Consider the following 18,184-nt stretch of genomic DNA (forward strand, 5'->3'; position numbering starts at 1 on the left):
CACCTGGGAATAGCAGATGCTGTAAGTTTTTGTTGCATCACTTTAATTTAATCTGCAACTGACATGCTTGTATGTGAAGTGTACAGATTAAAAAGAAATCTTTTAGTTCCAGGGAATAGCAGGTGCTGTAAGATTTTATTGCATCCCTTTATTTTATTTTCAAGCTATCAAGTTCAAATTTGAAGTGCAGTGAATAATTAAATCAAACTATCTGTTAGCACCTGGGAATAGCAGATGCTGTAACTTTTTATTGCATTACTTTAATTTACTCTCCAACTGACATGCTTGAATGTGAAGTGCAGTGATTAATAAAAAAACTGTCTGTTAGTGCCTCCGTATACCAGATGTTGTAAGCTTTTATTGCATCATTTAATTTACTTTCAAGATAACATTCTAGAATGTCAAGTGCAGGGATTAATAAAAAAAATTGTCAGATTGGTCTTTGATCATATTTGCTATGATTAGGCAATTAGAGTAAGTGTTTAAGGCTTACGGCCACACCAGCTTGAGAACGACCAGTCTCATCTGACCTTGGAAGCGAAACAGGTTTGGGCCTGGATAGTACTGAGGTGGGACCCTATCTAGGAATACCAGGTGCTGTAAGCTTTTCTTGCATCACTTTAATTTACTTTCAAGCTGACATGCTCAAATGTGAAGTGCAGTGATTAATAAAAAAAACTATCTGTTAGCACCTGGGAATAGCAGATGCTGTAAGTTTTTTTTGCATCACTTTCATTTACTCTCCAACTCACATGCCTGAATGTGAAGTGCAGTGATTCATCAAAAAACTATCTGTTAGCACCTTGGACTGCGAGATGCTGTAAGCTTCTCTTGCATCACTTTAATTTACTTTCAAGCTGACATGCTCAAATGTGAAGTGCAGTGATTAATAAAAAAAAACTATCTGTTAGCACCTGGGAATAGCAGATGCTGTAAGTTTTTGTTGCATCACTTTAATTTAATCTGCAACTGACATGCTTGTATGTGAAGTGTACAGATTAAATAGAAATCTTTTAGTACCAGGGAATAGCAGGTGCTGTAAGATTTTATTGCATCCCTTTAATTTATTTTCAAGCTATCATGTTCAAATTTGAAGTGCAGTGAATAATTAAATCAAACTATCTGTTAGCACCTGGGAATAGCAGATGCTGTAAGTTTTTATTGCATTACTTTAATTTACTCTCCAACTGACATGCTTGAATGTGAAGTGCAGTGATTAATAAAAAAACTGTCTGTTAGTGCCTCCGTATACCAGATGTTGTAAGCTTTTATTGCATCATTTAATTTACTTTCAAGATAACATTCTAGAATGTCAAGTGCAGGGATTAATAAAAAAACTTGTCAGATTGGTCTTTGATCATATTTGCTATGATTAGGCAATTTGAGTAAGTGTTTAAGGCTTACGGCCACACCAGCTTGAGAACCCCCAATCTCATCTGACCTTGGAAGCTGAACAACTTTGGGCCTGGATAGTACTGAGGTGGGACCCTACCTAGGAATACCAGGTGCTGTAAGCTTTTCTTGCATCACTTTAATTTACTTTCAAGCTGACATGCTCAAATGTGAAGTGCAGTGATTAATAAAAAAACTATCTGTTAGCACCTGGGAATAGCAGATGCTGTAAGTTTTTTTTGCATCACTTTCATTTACTCTCCAATTCACATGCCTGAATGTGAAGTGCAGTGATTCATCAAAAAACTATCTGTTAGCACCTTGGACTACGAGATGCTGTAAGCTTCTCTTGCATCACTTTAATTTACTTTTAAGATGACATGCTAGGATGTGAAGTGCAGTGATTAATTAAAAAAAACTATCTGTTAGCACCTGGGAATAGCAGATGCTGTAAGTTTTTGTTGCATCACTTTAATTTAATCTGCAACTGACATGCTTGTATGTGAAGTGTACAGATTAAATAGAAATCTTTTAGTACCAGGGAATAGCAGGTGCTGTAAGATTTTATTGCATCCCTTTAATTTATTTTCAAGCTATCATGTTCAAATTTGAAGTGCAGTGAATAATTAAATCAAACTATCTGTTAGCACCTGGGAATAGCAGATGCTGTAAGTTTTTATTGCATTACTTTAATTTACTCTCCAACTGACATGCTTGAATGTGAAGTGCAGTGATTAATAAAAAAACTGTCTGTTAGTGCCTCCGTATACCAGATGTTGTAAGCTTTTATTGCATCATTTAATTTACTTTCAAGATAACATTCTAGAATGTCAAGTGCAGGGATTAATAAAAAAAATTGTCAGATTGGTCTTTGATCATATTTGCTATGATTAGGCAATTAGAGTAAGTGTTTAAGGCTTACGGCCACACCAGCTTGAGAACGACCAGTCTCATCTGACCTTGGAAGGAAACAAGTTTGGGCCTGGATAGTACTGAGGTGGGACCCTATCTAGGAATACCAGGTGCTGTAAGCTTTTCTTGCATCACTTTAATTTACTTTCAAGCTGACATGCTCAAATGTGAAGTGCAGTGATTAATAAAAAAAACTATCTGTTAGCACCTGGGAATAGCAGATGCTGTAAGTTTTTTTTGCATCACTTTCATTTACTCTCCAACTCACATGCCTGAATGTGAAGTGCAGTGATTCATCAAAAAACTATCTGTTAGCACCTTGGACTACGAGATGCTGTAAGCTTCTCTTGCATCACTTTAATTTACTTTCAAGATGACATGCTAGGATGTGAAGTGCAGTGATTAATTAAAAAAAAACTATCTGTTAGCACCTGGGAATAGCAAATGCTGTAAGTTTTTGTTGCATCACTTTAATTTAATCTGCAACTGACATGCTTGTATGTGAAGTGTACAGATTAAATAGAAATCTTTTAGTACCAGGGAATAGCAGGTGCTGTAAGATTTTATTGCATCCCTTTAATTTATGTTCAAGCTATCATGTTCATTATTGAAGTGCAGTGAATAATTAAATCAAACTATCTGCTAGCACCTGGGAATAGCAGATGCTGTAAGTTTTTATTGCATCACTTTAATTTACTCTCCAACTGACATGCTTGAATGTGAAGTGCAGTGATTAATAAAAAAACTGTCTTTTAGTGCCTCCGTATACCAGATGTTGTAAGCTTTTATTGCATCATTTAATTTACTTTCAAGATAACATTCTAGAATGTCAAGTGCAGGGATTAATAAAAAAAATTGTCAGATTGGTCTTTGATCATATTTGCTATGATTAGGCAATTTGAGTAAGTGTTTAAGGCTTATGGCCACACCAGCTTGAGAACCCCCAATCTCATCTGACCTTGGAACCTGAACAACTTTGGGCCTGGATAGTACTGAGGTGGGACCCTACCTAGGAATACCAGGTGCTGTAAGCTTTTCTTGCATCACTTTAATTTACTTTCAAGCTGACATGCTCAAATGTGAAGTGCAGTGATTAATAAAAAAACTATCTGTTAGCACCTGGGAATAGCAGATGCTGTAAGTTTTTTTTGCATCACTTTCATTTACTCTCCAACTCACATGCCTGAATGTGAAGTGCAGTGATTCATCAAAAAACTATCTGTTAGCAGCTTGGACTACGAGATGCTGTAAGCTTCTCTTGCATCACTTTAATGTACTTTTAAGATGACATGCTAGGATGTGAAGTGCAGTGATTAATTAAAAAAAATGATCTGTTAGCACCTGGGAATAGCAGATGCTGTAAGTTTTTGTTGCATCACTTTAATTTAATCTGCAACTGACATGCTTGTATGTGAAGTGTACAGATTAAATAGAAATCTTTTAGTACCAGGGAATAGCAGGTGCTGTGAGATTTTATTGCATCCCTTTAATTTATTTTCAAGCTATCATGTTCAAATTTGAAGTGCAGTGAATAATTAAATCAAACTATCTGTTAGCACCTGGGAATAGCAGATGCTGTAAGTTTTTATTGCATCACTTTAATTTACTCTCCAACTGACATGCTTGAATGTGAAGTGCAGTGATTAATAAAAAAATTGTCTCGTATTGCCTCCGTATACCAGATGTTGTAAGCTTTTATTGCATCATTTAATTTACTTTCAAGATAACATTCTAGAATGTCAAGTGCAGGGATTAATAAAAAAAATTGTCAGATTGGTCTTTGATCATATTTACTATGATTAGGCAATTTGAGTAATTGTTTAAGGCTTACGGCCACACCAGCTTGAGAACGCCCAATCTCATCTGACCTTGGAAGCGAAACAACTTTGGGCCTGGATAGTACTGAGGTGGGACCCTACCTAGGAATACCAGGTGCTGTAAGCTTTTCTTGCATCACTTTAATTTCCTTTCAAGCTGACATGCTCAAATGTGAAGTGCAGTGATTAATAAAAAAAAACTATCTGTTAGCACATGGCAATAGCAGATGCTGTAAGTTTTTTTTGCATCACTTTCATTTACTCTCCAACTCACATGCCTGAATGTGAAGTGCAGTGATTCATCAAAAAACTATCTGTTAGCACCTTGGACTACGAGATGCTGTAAGCTTCTCTTGCATCACTTTAATTTACTTTCAAGATGACATGCTAGGATGTGAAGTGCAGTGATTAATTTAAAAAAAACTATCTGTTAGCACCTGGGAATAGCAAATGCTGTAAGTTTTTGTTGCATCACTTTAATTTAATCTGCAACTGACATGCTTGTATGTGAAGTGTACAGATTAAATAGAAATCTTTTAGTACCAGGGAATAGCAGGTGCTGTAAGATTTTATTGCATACCTTTAATTTATGTTCAAGCTATCATGTTCATTATTGAAGTGCAGTGAATAATTAAATCAAAATATCTGCTAGCACCTGGGAATAGCAGATGCTGTAAGTTTTTATTGCATCACTTTAATTTACTCTCCAACTGACATGCTTGAATGTGAAATGCAGTGATTAATAAAAAAACTGTCTGTTAGTGCCTCCGTATACCAGATGTTGTAAGCTTTTATTGCATCATTTAATTTACTTTCAAGATAACATTCTAGAATGTCAAGTGCAGGGATTAATAAAAAAAATAGTCAGATTGGTCTTTCATCATATTTGCTATGATTAGGCAATTTGACTAAGTGTTTAAGGCTTACGGCCACACCAGATTGAGAACGCCCAATCTCATCTGACCTTGGAAGCTAAGCAAGCTTGGGCCTGGATTGTACTGAGGTGGGTCCCTACCTAGGAATACCAGGTGCTGTAAGCTTTTCTTGCATCACTTTAATTTACTTTCAAGCTGACATGCTCAAATGTGAAGTGCAGTGATTAATAAAAAAAAACTATCTGTTAGCACATGGGAATAGCAGATGCTGTAAGTTTTTTTTGCATCACTTTCATTTACTCTCCAACTCACATGCCTGAATGTGAAGTGCAGTGATTCATCAAAAAACTATCTGTTAGCAGCTTGGACTACGAGATGCTGTAAGATTCTCTTGCATCACTTTAATGTACTTTTAAGATGACATGCTAGGATGTGAAGTGCAGTGATTAATTAAAAAAGCTATCTGTTAGCACCTGGGAATAGCAGATGCTGTAAGTTTTTGTTGCATCACTTTAATTTAATCTGCAACTGACATGCTTGTATGTGAAGTGTACAGATTAAATAGAAATCTTTTAGTACCAGGGAATAGCAGGTGCTGTAAGATTTTATTGCATCCCTTTAATTTATGTTCAAGCTATCATGTTCAAATTTGAAGTGCAGTGAATAATTAAATCAAACTATCTGCTAGCACCTGGGAATAGCAGATGCTGTAAGTTTTTATTGCATCACTTTAATTTACTCTCCAACTGACATGCTTGAATGTGAAGTGCAGTGATTAATAAAAATACTGTCTGTTAGTGCCTCCGTATACCAGATGTTGTAAGCTTTTATTGCATCATTTAATTTACTTTCAAGATAACATTCTAGAATGTCAACTGCAGGGATTAATAAAAAAAATAGTCAGATTGGTCTTTGATCATATTTGCTATGATTAGGCAATTTGACTAAGTGTTTAAGGCTTACTGCCACACCATCTTGAGAACGCCCAATCTCATCTGACCTTGGAAGCTAAGCAAGCTTGGGCCTGGATTGTACTGAGGTGGGTCCCTACCTAGGAATACCAGGTGCTGTAAGCTTTTCTTAAATCACTTTAATTTACTTTCAAGCTGACATGCTCAAATGTGAAGTGCAGTGATTAATAAAAAAAAACTATCTGTTAGCACATGGGAATAGCAGATGCTGTAAGTTTTTTTTGCATCACTTTCATTTACTCTCCAACTCACATGCCTGAATGTGAAGTGCAGTGATTCATCAAAAAACTATCTGTTAGCAGCTTGGACTACGAGATGCTGTAAGCTTCTCTTGCATCACTTTAATGTACTTTTAAGATGACATGCTAGGATGTGAAGTGCAGTGATTAATTAAAAAAGCTATCTGTTAGCACCTGGGAATAGCAGATGCTGTAAGTTTTTGTTGCATCACTTTAATTTAATCTGCAACTGACATGCTTGTATGTGAAGTGTACAGATTAAATAGAAATCTTTTAGTACCAGGGAATAGCAGGTGTTGTAAGATTTTATTGCATCCCTTTAATTTATGTTCAAGCTATCATGTTCAAATTTGAAGTGCAGTGAATAATTAAATCAAACTATCTGTTAGCACCTGGGAATAGCAGATGCTGTAAGTTTTTATTGCATCACTTTAATTTACTCTCCAACTGACATGCTTGAATGTGAAGTGCAGTGATTAATAAAAATACTGTCTGTTAGTGCCTCCGTATACCAGATGTTGTAAGCTTTTATTGCATCATTTAATTTACTTTCAAGATAACATTCTAGAATGTCAAGTGCAGGGATTAATAAAAAAAATAGTCAGATTGGTCTTTGATCATATTTGCTATGATTAGGCAATTTGACTAAGTGTTTAAGGCTTACTGCCACACCATCTTGAGAACGCCCAATCTCATCTGACCTTGGAAGCTAAGCAAGTTTGGGCCTGGATAGTACTGAGGTGGGACCCTACCTAGGAATACCAGGTGCTGTAAGCTTTTCTTGCATCACTTTAATTTACTTTCAAGCTGACATGCTCAAATGTGAAGTGCAGTGATTAATAAAAAAAAACTATCTGTTAGCACATGGGAATAGCAGATGCTGTAAGTTTTTTTTGCATCACTTTGATTTACTCTCCAACTCACATGCCTGAATGTGAAGTGCAGTGATTCATCAAAAAACTATCTGTTAGCACCTTGGACTACGAGATGCTGTAAGCTTCTCTTGCATCACTTTAATTTACTTTTAAGATGACATGCTAGGATGTGAAGTGCAGTGATTAATTAAAAAAAACTATCTGTTAGCACCTGGGAATAGCAGATGCTGTAAATTTTTGTTGCATCACTTTAATTTAATCTGCAACTGACATGCTTGTATGTGAAGTGTACAGATTAAATAGAAATCTTTTAGTACCAGGGAATAGCAGGTGCTGTAAGATTTTATTGCATCCCTTTAATTTATGTTCAAGCTATCATGTTCAAATTTGAAGTGCAGTGAATAATTAAATCAAACTATCTGCTAGCACCTGGGAATAGCAGATGCTGTAAGTTTTTATTGCATCACTTTAATTTACTCTCCAACTGACATGCTTGAATGTGAAGTGCAGTGATTAATAAAAATACTGTCTGTTAGTGCCTCCGTATACCAGATGTTGTAAGCTTTTATTGCATCATTTAATTTACTTTCAAGATAACATTCTAGAATGTCAACTGCAGGGATTAATAAAAAAAATAGTCAGATTGGTCTTTGATCATATTTGCTATGATTAGGCAATTTGACTAAGTGTTTAAGGCTTACTGCCACACCATCTTGAGAACGCCCAATCTCATCTGACCTTGGAAGCTAAGCAAGTTTGGGCCTGGATAGTACTGAGGTGGGACCCTACCTAGGAATACCAGGTGCTGTAAGCTTTTCTTGCATCACTTTAATTTACTTTCAAGCTGACATGCTCAAATGTGAAGTGCAGTGTTAATAAAAAAAAACTATCTGTTAGCACATGGGAATAGCAGATGCTGTAAGTTTTTTTTGCATCACTTTCATTTACTCTCCAACTCACATGCCTGAATGTGAAGTGCAGTGATTCATCAAAAAACTATCTGTTAGCACCTTGGACTACGAGATGCTGTAAGCTTCTCTTGCATCACTTTAATTTACTTTTAAGATGACATGCTAGGATGTGAAGTGCAGTGATTAATTAAAAAAAACTATCTGTTAGCACCTGGGAATAGCAGATGCTGTAAATTTTTGTTGCATCACTTTAATTTAATCTGCAACTGACATGCTTGTATGTGAAGTGTACAGATTAAATAGAAATCTTTTAGTACCAGGGAATAGCAGGTGCTGTAAGATTTTATTGCATCCCTTTAATTTATGTTCAAGCTATCATGTTCAAATTTGAAGTGCAGTGAATAATTAAATCAAACTATCTGCTAGCACCTGGGAATAGCAGATGCTGTAAGTTTTTATTGCATCACTTTAATTTACTCTCCAACTGACATGCTTGAATGTGAAGTGCAGTGATTAATAAAAATACTGTCTGTTAGTGCCTCCGTATACCAGATGTTGTAAGCTTTTATTGCATCATTTAATTTACTTTCAAGATAACATTCTAGAATGTCAACTGCAGGGATTAATAAAAAAAATAGTCAGATTGGTCTTTGATCATATTTGCTATGATTAGGCAATTTGACTAAGTGTTTAAGGCTTACTGCCACACCATCTTGAGAACGCCCAATCTCATCTGACCTTGGAAGCTAAGCAAGCTTGGGCCTGGATTGTACTGAGGTGGGTCCCTACCTAGGAATACCAGGTGCTGTAAGCTTTTCTTGCATCACTTTAATTTACTTTCAAGCTGACATGCTCAAATGTGAAGTGCAGTGATTAATAAAAAAAAACTATCTGTTAGCACATGGGAATAGCAGATGCTGTAAGTTTTTTTTGCATCACTTTCATTTACTCTCCAACTCACATGCCTGAATGTGAAGTGCAGTGATTCATCAAAAAACTATCTGTTAGCAGCTTGGACTACGAGATGCTGTAAGCTTCTCTTGCATCACTTTAATGTACTTTTAAGATGACATGCTAGGATGTGAAGTGCAGTGATTAATTAAAAAAGCTATCTGTTAGCACCTGGGAATAGCAGATGCTGTAAGTTTTTGTTGCATCACTTTAATTTAATCTGCAACTGACATGCTTGTATGTGAAGTGTACAGATTAAATAGAAATCTTTTAGTACCAGGGAATAGCAGGTGCTGTAAGATTTTATTGCATCCCTTTAATTTATGTTCAAGCTATCATGTTCAAATTTGAAGTGCAGTGAATAATTAAATCAAACTATCTGCTAGCACCTGGGAATAGCAGATGCTGTAAGTTTTTATTGCATCACTTTAATTTACTCTCCAACTGACATGCTTGAATGTGAAGTGCAGTGATTAATAAAAATACTGTCTGTTAGTGCCTCCGTATACCAGATGTTGTAAGCTTTTATTGCATCATTTAATTTACTTTCAAGATAACATTCTAGAATGTCAACTGCAGGGATTAATAAAAAAAATAGTCAGATTGGTCTTTGATCATATTTGCTATGATTAGGCAATTTGACTAAGTGTTTAAGGCTTACTGCCACACCATCTTGAGAACGCCCAATCTCATCTGACCTTGGAAGCTAAGCAAGTTTGGGCCTGGATAGTACTGAGGTGGGACCCTACCTAGGAATACCAGGTGCTGTAAGCTTTTCTTGCATCACTTTAATTTACTTTCAAGCTGACATGCTCAAATGTGAAGTGCAGTGTTAATAAAAAAAAACTATCTGTTAGCACATGGGAATAGCAGATGCTGTAAGTTTTTTTTGCATCACTTTGATTTACTCTCCAACTCACATGCCTGAATGTGAAGTGCAGTGATTCATCAAAAAACTATCTGTTAGCACCTTGGACTACGAGATGCTGTAAGCTTCTCTTGCATCACTTTAATTTACTTTTAAGATGACATGCTAGGATGTGAAGTGCAGTGATTAATTAAAAAAAACTATCTGTTAGCACCTGGGAATAGCAGATGCTGTAAATTTTTGTTGCATCACTTTAATTTAATCTGCAACTGACATGCTTGTATGTGAAGTGTACAGATTAAATAGAAATCTTTTAGTACCAGGGAATAGCAGGTGCTGTAAGATTTTATTGCATCCCTTTAATTTATGTTCAAGCTATCATGTTCAAATTTGAAGTGCAGTGAATAATTAAATCAAACTATCTGCTAGCACCTGGGAATAGCAGATGCTGTAAGTTTTTATTGCATCACTTTAATTTACTCTCCAACTGACATGCTTGAATGTGAAGTGCAGTGATTAATAAAAATACTGTCTGTTAGTGCCTCCGTATACCAGATGTTGTAAGCTTTTATTGCATCATTTAATTTACTTTCAAGATAACATTCTAGAATGTCAACTACAGGGATTAATAAAAAAAATAGTCAGATTGGTCTTTGATCATATTTGCTATGATTAGGCAATTTGACTAAGTGTTTAAGGCTTACTGCCACACCATCTTGAGAACGCCCAATCTCATCTGACCTTGGAAGCTAAGCAAGCTTGGGCCTGGATTGTACTGAGGTGGGTCCCTACCTAGGAATACCAGGTGCTGTAAGCTTTTCTTGCATCACTTTAATTTACTTTCAAGCTGACATGCTCAAATGTGAAGTGCAGTGATTAATAAAAAAAAACTATCTGTTAGCACATGGGAATAGCAGATGCTGTAAGTTTTTTTTGCATCACTTTCATTTACTCTCCAACTCACATGCCTGAATGTGAAGTGCAGTGATTCATCAAAAAACTATCTGTTAGCAGCTTGGACTACGAGATGCTGTAAGCTTCTCTTGCATCACTTTAATGTACTTTTAAGATGACATGCTAGGATGTGAAGTGCAGTGATTAATTAAAAAAGCTATCTGTTAGCACCTGGGAATAGCAGATGCTGTAAGTTTTTGTTGCATCACTTTAATTTAATCTGCAACTGACATGCTTGTATGTGAAGTGTACAGATTAAATAGAAATCTTTTAGTACCAGGGAATAGCAGGTGTTGTAAGATTTTATTGCATCCCTTTAATTTATGTTCAAGCTATCATGTTCAAATTTGAAGTGCAGTGAATAATTAAATCAAACTATCTGTTAGCACCTGGGAATAGCAGATGCTGTAAGTTTTTATTGCATCACTTTAATTTACTCTCCAACTGACATGCTTGAATGTGAAGTGCAGTGATTAATAAAAATACTGTCTGTTAGTGCCTCCGTATACCAGATGTTGTAAGCTTTTATTGCATCATTTAATTTACTTTCAAGATAACATTCTAGAATGTCAAGTGCAGGGATTAATAAAAAAAATAGTCAGATTGGTCTTTGATCATATTTGCTATGATTAGGCAATTTGACTAAGTGCTTAAGGCTTACTGCCACACCATCTTGCGAACGCCCAATCTCATCTGACCTTGGAAGCTAAGCAAGTTTGGGCCTGGATAGTACTGAGGTGGGACCCTACCTAGGAATACCAGGTGCTGTAAGCTTTTCTTGCATCACTTTAATTTACTTTCAAGCTGACATGCTCAAATGTGAAGTGCAGTGATTAATAAAAAAAAACTATCTGTTAGCACATGGGAATAGCAGATGCTGTAAGTTTTTTTTGCATCACTTTGATTTACTCTCCAACTCACATGCCTGAATGTGAAGTGCAGTGATTCATCAAAAAACTATCTGTTAGCACCTTGGACTACGAGATGCTGTAAGCTTCTCTTGCATCACTTTAATTTACTTTTAAGATGACATGCTAGGATGTGAAGTGCAGTGATTAATTAAAAAAAACTATCTGTTAGCACCTGGGAATAGCAGATGCTGTAAATTTTTGTTGCATCACTTTAATTTAATCTGCAACTGACATGCTTGTATGTGAAGTGTACAGATTAAATAGAAATCTTTTAGTACCAGGGAATAGCAGGTGCTGTAAGATTTTATTGCATCCCTTTAATTTATGTTCAAGCTATCATGTTCAAATTTGAAGTGCAGTGAATAATTAAATCAAACTATCTGCTAGCACCTGGGAATAGCAGATGCTGTAAGTTTTTATTGCATCACTTTAATTTACTCTCCAACTGACATGCTTGAATGTGAAGTGCAGTGATTAATAAAAATACTGTCTGTTAGTGCCTCCGTATACCAGATGTTGTAAGCTTTTATTGCATCATTTAATTTACTTTCAAGATAACATTCTAGAATGTCAACTGCAGGGATTAATAAAAAAAATAGTCAGATTGGTCTTTGATCATATTTGCTATGATTAGGCAATTTGACTAAGTGTTTAAGGCTTACTGCCACACCATCTTGAGAACGCCCAATCTCATCTGACCTTGGAAGCTAAGCAAGTTTGGGCCTGGATAGTACTGAGGTGGGACCCTACCTAGGAATACCAGGTGCTGTAAGCTTTTCTTGCATCACTTTAATTTACTTTCAAGCTGACATGCTCAAATGTGAAGTGCAGTGTTAATAAAAAAAAACTATCTGTTAGCACATGGGAATAGCAGATGCTGTAAGTTTTTTTTGCATCACTTTCATTTACTCTCCAACTCACATGCCTGAATGTGAAGTGCAGTGATTCATCAAAAAACTATCTGTTAGCACCTTGGACTACGAGATGCTGTAAGCTTCTCTTGCATCACTTTAATTTACTTTTAAGATGACATGCTAGGATGTGAAGTGCAGTGATTAATTAAAAAAAACTATCTGTTAGCACCTGGGAATAGCAGATGCTGTAAATTTTTGTTGCATCACTTTAATTTAATCTGCAACTGACATGCTTGTATGTGAAGTGTACAGATTAAATAGAAATCTTTTAGTACCAGGGAATAGCAGGTGCTGTAAGATTTTATTGCATCCCTTTAATTTATGTTCAAGCTATCATGTTCAAATTTGAAGTGCAGTGAATAATTAAATCAAACTATCTGCTAGCACCTGGGAATAGCAGATGCTGTAAGTTTTTATTGCATCACTTTAATTTACTCTCCAACTGACATGCTTGAATGTGAAGTGCAGTGATTAATAAAAATACTGTCTGTTAGTGCCTCCGTATACCAGATGTTGTAAGCTTTTATTGCATCATTTAATTTACTTTCAAGATAACATTCTAGAATGTCAAGTGCAGGGATTAATAAAAAAAATAGTCAGATTGGTCTTTAATTCATATTTGCTATGATTAGGCAATTTGACTAATTGTTTAAGGCTTACTGCCACACCATCTTGAGAACGCCCAATCTCATCTGACCTTGGAAGCTAAGCAAGTTTGGGCCTGGATAGTACTGAGGTGGGACCCTACCTAGGAATACCAGGTGCTGTAAGCTTTTCTTGCATCACTTTAATTTACTTTCAAGCTGACATGCTCAAATGTGAAGTGCAGTGTTAATAAAAAAAAACTATCTGTTAGCACATGGGAATAGCAGATGCTGTAAGTTTTTTTTGCATCACTTTCATTTACTCTCCAACTCACATGCCTGAATGTGAAGTGCAGTGATTCATCAAAAAACTATCTGTTAGCACCTTGGACTACGAGATGCTGTAAGCTTCTCTTGCATCACTTTAATTTACTTTTAAGATGACATGCTAGGATGTGAAATGCAGTGATTAATTAAAAAAACTATCTGTTAGCACCTGGGAATAGCAGATGCTGTAAGTTTTTTTTGCATCACTTTCATTTACTCTCCAACTCACGTGCCTGAATGTGAAGTGCAGTGATTCATCAAAAACTATCTGTTAGCACCTTCGACTACGAGATGCTGTAAGCTTCTCTCGCATCAATTTAATTTACTGTCAAGATGACATGCTAGGATGTGAAATGCAGTGATTAATTAAAAAAACTATCTGTTAGCACCTGGGAATAGCAGATGCTGTAAGTTTTTGTTGCATCACTTTACTTTAATCTGCAACTGACAAGCTTGTATGTGAAGTGTACAGATTAAATAGAAATATTTTAGTACCAGGGAATAGCAGGTGCTGTAAGATTGTATTGCATCCCTTTAATTTATGTTCAAGCTATCATGTTCAAATTTGAAGTGCAGTGAATAATTAACTTAAACTATCTGTTAGCACCTGGGAACAGCAGATGCTGTAAGTTTTTTTTGCATCACTTTCATTTACTCTCCAACTCACATGCCTGAATGTGAAGTGCAGTGATTCATCAAAAAACTATATGTTAGCACCTTGGACTACGAGATGCTGTAAGCTTCTCTTGCATCACTTTAATTTACTGTCAAGATGACATGCTAGGATGTGAAATGCAGTGATTAATTAAAAAAACTATCTGTTAGCACCTGGGAATAGCAGATGCTGTAAGTTTTTGTTGCATCACTTTACTTTAATCTGCAACTGACAAGCTTGTATGTGAAGTGTACAGATTAAATAGAAAAATTTTAGTACCAGGGAATAGCAGGTGCTGTAAGATTGTTTGCATCCCTTTAATTTATGTTCAAGCTATCATGTTCAAATTTGAAGTGCAGTGAATAATTAGTGCCTCCGTATACCAGCTCCGTATTGTAAGCTTTTAATGCATCATTTAATTACATTCAAGATAACATTCTAGAATGTCAAGTGCAGGGATTAATAAAAAAAATTGTCAGATTGGTCTTTGATCATATTTGCTATGATTAGGCAATTTGAGTAAGTGTTTAAGGCTTACGGCCACACCAGCTTGAGAATGCCCAATCTCATCTGACCTTGGAAGCTAAGTAAGTTTGGGCCTGGATAGTACTGAGGTGGGACCCTACCTATGTATACCAGGTGCTGTAAGCTTTTCTTGCATCACTTTAATTTACTTTCAAGCTGACATGCTCAAATGTGAAGTGCAATGATTAATCAAAAAAGCTATCTGTTAGCACCTGGGAATAGCAGATGCTGTAAGTTTTTTTTGCATCACTTTCATTTACTCTCCAACTCACATGCCTGAATGTGAAGTGCAGTAAATCATCAAAAAACTGTCTGTTAGCACCTTGGACTACGAGATGCTGTAAGCTTCTCTTGCATCACTTTAATTTACTGTCAAGATGACATGCTAAGATGTGAAATGCAGTGATTAATTAAAAAAACTATCTGTTAGCACCTGGGAATAGCAGATGCTGTAAGTTTTTGTTGCATCACTTTACTTTAATCTGCAACTGACAAGCTTGTATGTGAAGTGTACAGATTAAATAGAAATATTTTAGTACCAGGGAATAGCAGGTGCTGTAAGATTGTATTGCATCCCTTTAATTTATGTTCAAGCTATCATGTTCAAATTTGAAGTGCAGTGAATAATTAACTTAAACTATCTGTTAGCACCTGGGAATAGCAGATGCTGTACGTTTTTTTTTGCATCACTTTCATTTACTCTCCAACTCACATGCCTGAATGTGAAGTGCAGTGATTCATCAAAAAACTGTCTGTTAGTGCCTCCGTATACCAGATGTTGTAAGCTTTTATTGCATCATTTAATTTACATTCAAGATACCATTCTAGAATGTCAAGTGCAGGGATTAATAAAAAAAATTGTCAGATTGGTCTTTGATCATATTTGCTATGATTAGGAAATTTGAGTAAGTGTTTAAAGATTACGGCCACACCAGCTTGACAACGCCCAATCTCATCTGACCTTGGAAGCTAAGCAAGTTTGGGCCTGGATAGTACTGAGGTGGGACCCTACCTAGGAATACCAGGTGCTGTAAGCTTTTATTGCATCACTTTAATTTACTTTCAAGCTGACATGCTCAAATGTGAAGTGCAGTGATTAATAAAAAAAACTATCTGTTAGCACCTGGGAATAGCAGATGCTGTAAGTTTTTTTTGCATCACTTTCATTTACTCTCCAACTCACATGCCTGAATGTGAAGTGCAGTAAATCATCAAAAAACTGTCTGTTAGCACCTTGGACTACGAGATGCTGTAAGCTTCTCTTGCATCACTTTAATTTACTGTCAAGATGACATGCTAAGATGTGAAATGCAGTGATTAATTAAAAAAACTATCTGTTAGCACCTGGGAATAGCAGATGCTGTAAGTTTTTGTTGCATCACTTTACTTTAATCTGCAACTGACAAGCTTGTATGTGAAGTGTACAGATTAAATAGAAATATTTTAGTACCAGGGAATAGTTGGTGCTGTAAGATTGTATTGCATCCCTTTAATTTATGTTCAAGCTATCATGTTCAAATTTGAAGTGCAGTGAATAATTAACTTAAACTATCTGTTAGCACCTGGGAATAGCAGATGCTGTACGTTTTTTTTTGCATCACTTTCATTTACTCTCCAACTCACATGCCTGAATGTGAAGTGCAGTGATTCATCAAAAAACTGTCTGTTAGTGCCTCCGTATACCAGATGTTGTAAGCTTTTATTGCATCATTTAATTTACATTCAAGATACCATTCTAGAATGTCAAGTGCAGGGATTAATAAAAAAAATTGTCAGATTGGTCTTTGATCATATTTGCTATGATTAGGAAATTTGAGTAAGTGTTTAAAGCTTACGGCCACACCAGCTTGACAACGCCCAATCTCATCTGACCTTGGAAGCTAAGCAAGTTTGGGCCTGGATAGTACTGAGGTGGGACCCTACCTAGGAATACCAGGTGCTGTAAGCTTTTATTGCATCACTTTAATTTACTTTCAAGCTGACATGCTCAAATGTGAAGTGCAGTGATTAATAAAAAAAACTATCTGTTAGCACCTGGGAATAGCAGATGCTGTAAGTTTTTTTTGCATCACTTTCATTTACTCTCCAACTCACGTGCCTAAATGTGAAGTGCAGTGATTCATCAAAAACTATCTGTTAGCAACTTGGACTACGAGATGCTGTAAGCTTCTCTCGCATCAATTTAATTTACTGTCAAGATGACATGCTAGGATGTGAAATGCAGTGATTAATTAAAAAAACTATCTGTTAGCACCTGGGAATAGCAGATGCTGTAAGTTTTTGTTGCATCACTTTACTTTAATCTGCAACTGACAAGCTTGTATGTGAAGTGTACAGATTAAATAGAAATATTTTAGTACCAGGGAATAGCAGGTGCTGTAAGATTGTATTGCATCCCTTTAATTTATGTTCAAGCTATCATGTTCAAATTTGAAGTGCAGTGAATAATTAACTTAAACTATCTGTTAGCACCTGGGAACAGCAGATGCTGTAAGTTTTTTTTGCATCACTTTCATTTACTCTCCAACTCACATGCCTGAATGTGAAGTGCAGTGATTCATCAAAAAACTATATGTTAGCACCTTGGACTACGAGATGCTGTAAGCTTCTCTTGCATCACTTTAATTTACTGTCAAGATGACATGCTAGGATGTGAAATGCAGTGATTAATTAAAAAAACTATCTGTTAGCACCTGGGAATAGCAGATGCTGTAAGTTTTTGTTGCATCACTTTACTTTAATCTGCAACTGACAAGCTTGTATGTGAAGTGTACAGATTAAATAGAAAAATTTTAGTACCAGGGAATAGCAGGTGCTGTAAGATTGTTTGCATCCCTTTAATTTATGTTCAAGCTATCATGTTCAAATTTGAAGTGCAGTGAATAATTAGTGCCTCCGTATACCAGCTCCGTATTGTAAGCTTTTATTGCATCATTTAATTACATTCAAGATAACATTCTAGAATGTCAAGTGCAGGGATTAATAAAAAAAATTGTCAGATTGGTCTTTGATCATATTTGCTATGATTAGGCAATTTGAGTAAGAGTTTAAGGCTTACGGCCACACCAGCTTGAGAATGCCCAATCTCATCTAACCTTGGAAGCTAAGCAAGTTTGGGCCTGGATAGTACTGAGGTGGGACCCTACCTAGGAATACCAGGTGCTGTAAGCTTTTCTTGCATCACTATAATTTACTTTCAAGCTGACATGCTCAAATGTGAAGTGCAGTGATTAATAAAAAAAACTATCTGTTAGCACCTGGGAATAGCAGATGCTGTAAGTTTTTTTTGCATCACTTTCATTTACTCTCCAACTCACATGCCTGAATGTGAAGTGCAGTGATTCATCAAAAAACTGTCTGTTAGTGCCTCCGTATACCAGATGTTGTAAGCTTTTATTGCATCATTTAATTTACATTCAAGATACCATTCTAGAATGTCAAGTGTAGGGATTAATAAAAAAAATTGTCAGATTGGTCTTTGATCATATTTGCTATGATTAGGA

The 18,184-nt window shown here is 36.0% G+C and overlaps 1 non-coding gene and 18 pseudogenes across 1 annotated transcript; all 19 read left to right on the forward strand.

Moving 5' to 3' along the window:
* Positions 1–487: 487 nt before the first annotated feature.
* LOC145644093 (5S ribosomal RNA) lies at positions 488–606 on the forward strand (annotated as a pseudogene).
* A 792-nt stretch (positions 607–1,398) lies between these two features.
* Positions 1,399–1,517, forward strand: LOC145643866 (5S ribosomal RNA; annotated as a pseudogene).
* A 791-nt stretch (positions 1,518–2,308) lies between these two features.
* LOC145645448 (5S ribosomal RNA) lies at positions 2,309–2,426 on the forward strand (annotated as a pseudogene).
* Positions 2,427–3,219: 793 nt separating this feature from the next.
* Positions 3,220–3,338, forward strand: LOC145645492 (5S ribosomal RNA; annotated as a pseudogene).
* A 791-nt stretch (positions 3,339–4,129) lies between these two features.
* On the forward strand, positions 4,130–4,248 carry LOC145650133 (5S ribosomal RNA; annotated as a pseudogene).
* A 794-nt stretch (positions 4,249–5,042) lies between these two features.
* Positions 5,043–5,161, forward strand: LOC145647705 (5S ribosomal RNA; annotated as a pseudogene).
* A 792-nt stretch (positions 5,162–5,953) lies between these two features.
* LOC145649873 (5S ribosomal RNA) lies at positions 5,954–6,072 on the forward strand (annotated as a pseudogene).
* Positions 6,073–6,864: 792 nt separating this feature from the next.
* Positions 6,865–6,983, forward strand: LOC145648890 (5S ribosomal RNA; annotated as a pseudogene).
* A 793-nt stretch (positions 6,984–7,776) lies between these two features.
* Positions 7,777–7,895, forward strand: LOC145648891 (5S ribosomal RNA; annotated as a pseudogene).
* Positions 7,896–8,687: 792 nt separating this feature from the next.
* On the forward strand, positions 8,688–8,806 carry LOC145649874 (5S ribosomal RNA; annotated as a pseudogene).
* A 792-nt stretch (positions 8,807–9,598) lies between these two features.
* On the forward strand, positions 9,599–9,717 carry LOC145648892 (5S ribosomal RNA; annotated as a pseudogene).
* A 792-nt stretch (positions 9,718–10,509) lies between these two features.
* On the forward strand, positions 10,510–10,628 carry LOC145649876 (5S ribosomal RNA; annotated as a pseudogene).
* A 792-nt stretch (positions 10,629–11,420) lies between these two features.
* LOC145649609 (5S ribosomal RNA) lies at positions 11,421–11,539 on the forward strand (annotated as a pseudogene).
* A 793-nt stretch (positions 11,540–12,332) lies between these two features.
* On the forward strand, positions 12,333–12,451 carry LOC145648893 (5S ribosomal RNA; annotated as a pseudogene).
* A 793-nt stretch (positions 12,452–13,244) lies between these two features.
* LOC145648894 (5S ribosomal RNA) lies at positions 13,245–13,363 on the forward strand (annotated as a pseudogene).
* A 1,325-nt stretch (positions 13,364–14,688) lies between these two features.
* Positions 14,689–14,807, forward strand: LOC145650908 (5S ribosomal RNA; annotated as a pseudogene).
* Positions 14,808–15,599: 792 nt separating this feature from the next.
* Positions 15,600–15,718, forward strand: LOC145647761 (5S ribosomal RNA; annotated as a pseudogene).
* Positions 15,719–16,510: 792 nt separating this feature from the next.
* LOC145647198 (5S ribosomal RNA) lies at positions 16,511–16,629 on the forward strand. Its single transcript, XR_014116294.1, has one exon. It is a non-coding gene; the product is annotated as a 5S ribosomal RNA (ribosomal RNA).
* A 1,104-nt stretch (positions 16,630–17,733) lies between these two features.
* LOC145649788 (5S ribosomal RNA) lies at positions 17,734–17,852 on the forward strand (annotated as a pseudogene).
* Positions 17,853–18,184: the final 332 nt, after the last annotated feature.

This window comes from Electrophorus electricus, chromosome 13 (genome assembly GCF_041902795.1).
Source record: "Electrophorus electricus isolate QZ-2024a chromosome 13, ASM4190279v1, whole genome shotgun sequence".
NCBI lineage: Eukaryota > Metazoa > Chordata > Actinopteri > Gymnotiformes > Gymnotidae > Electrophorus > Electrophorus electricus.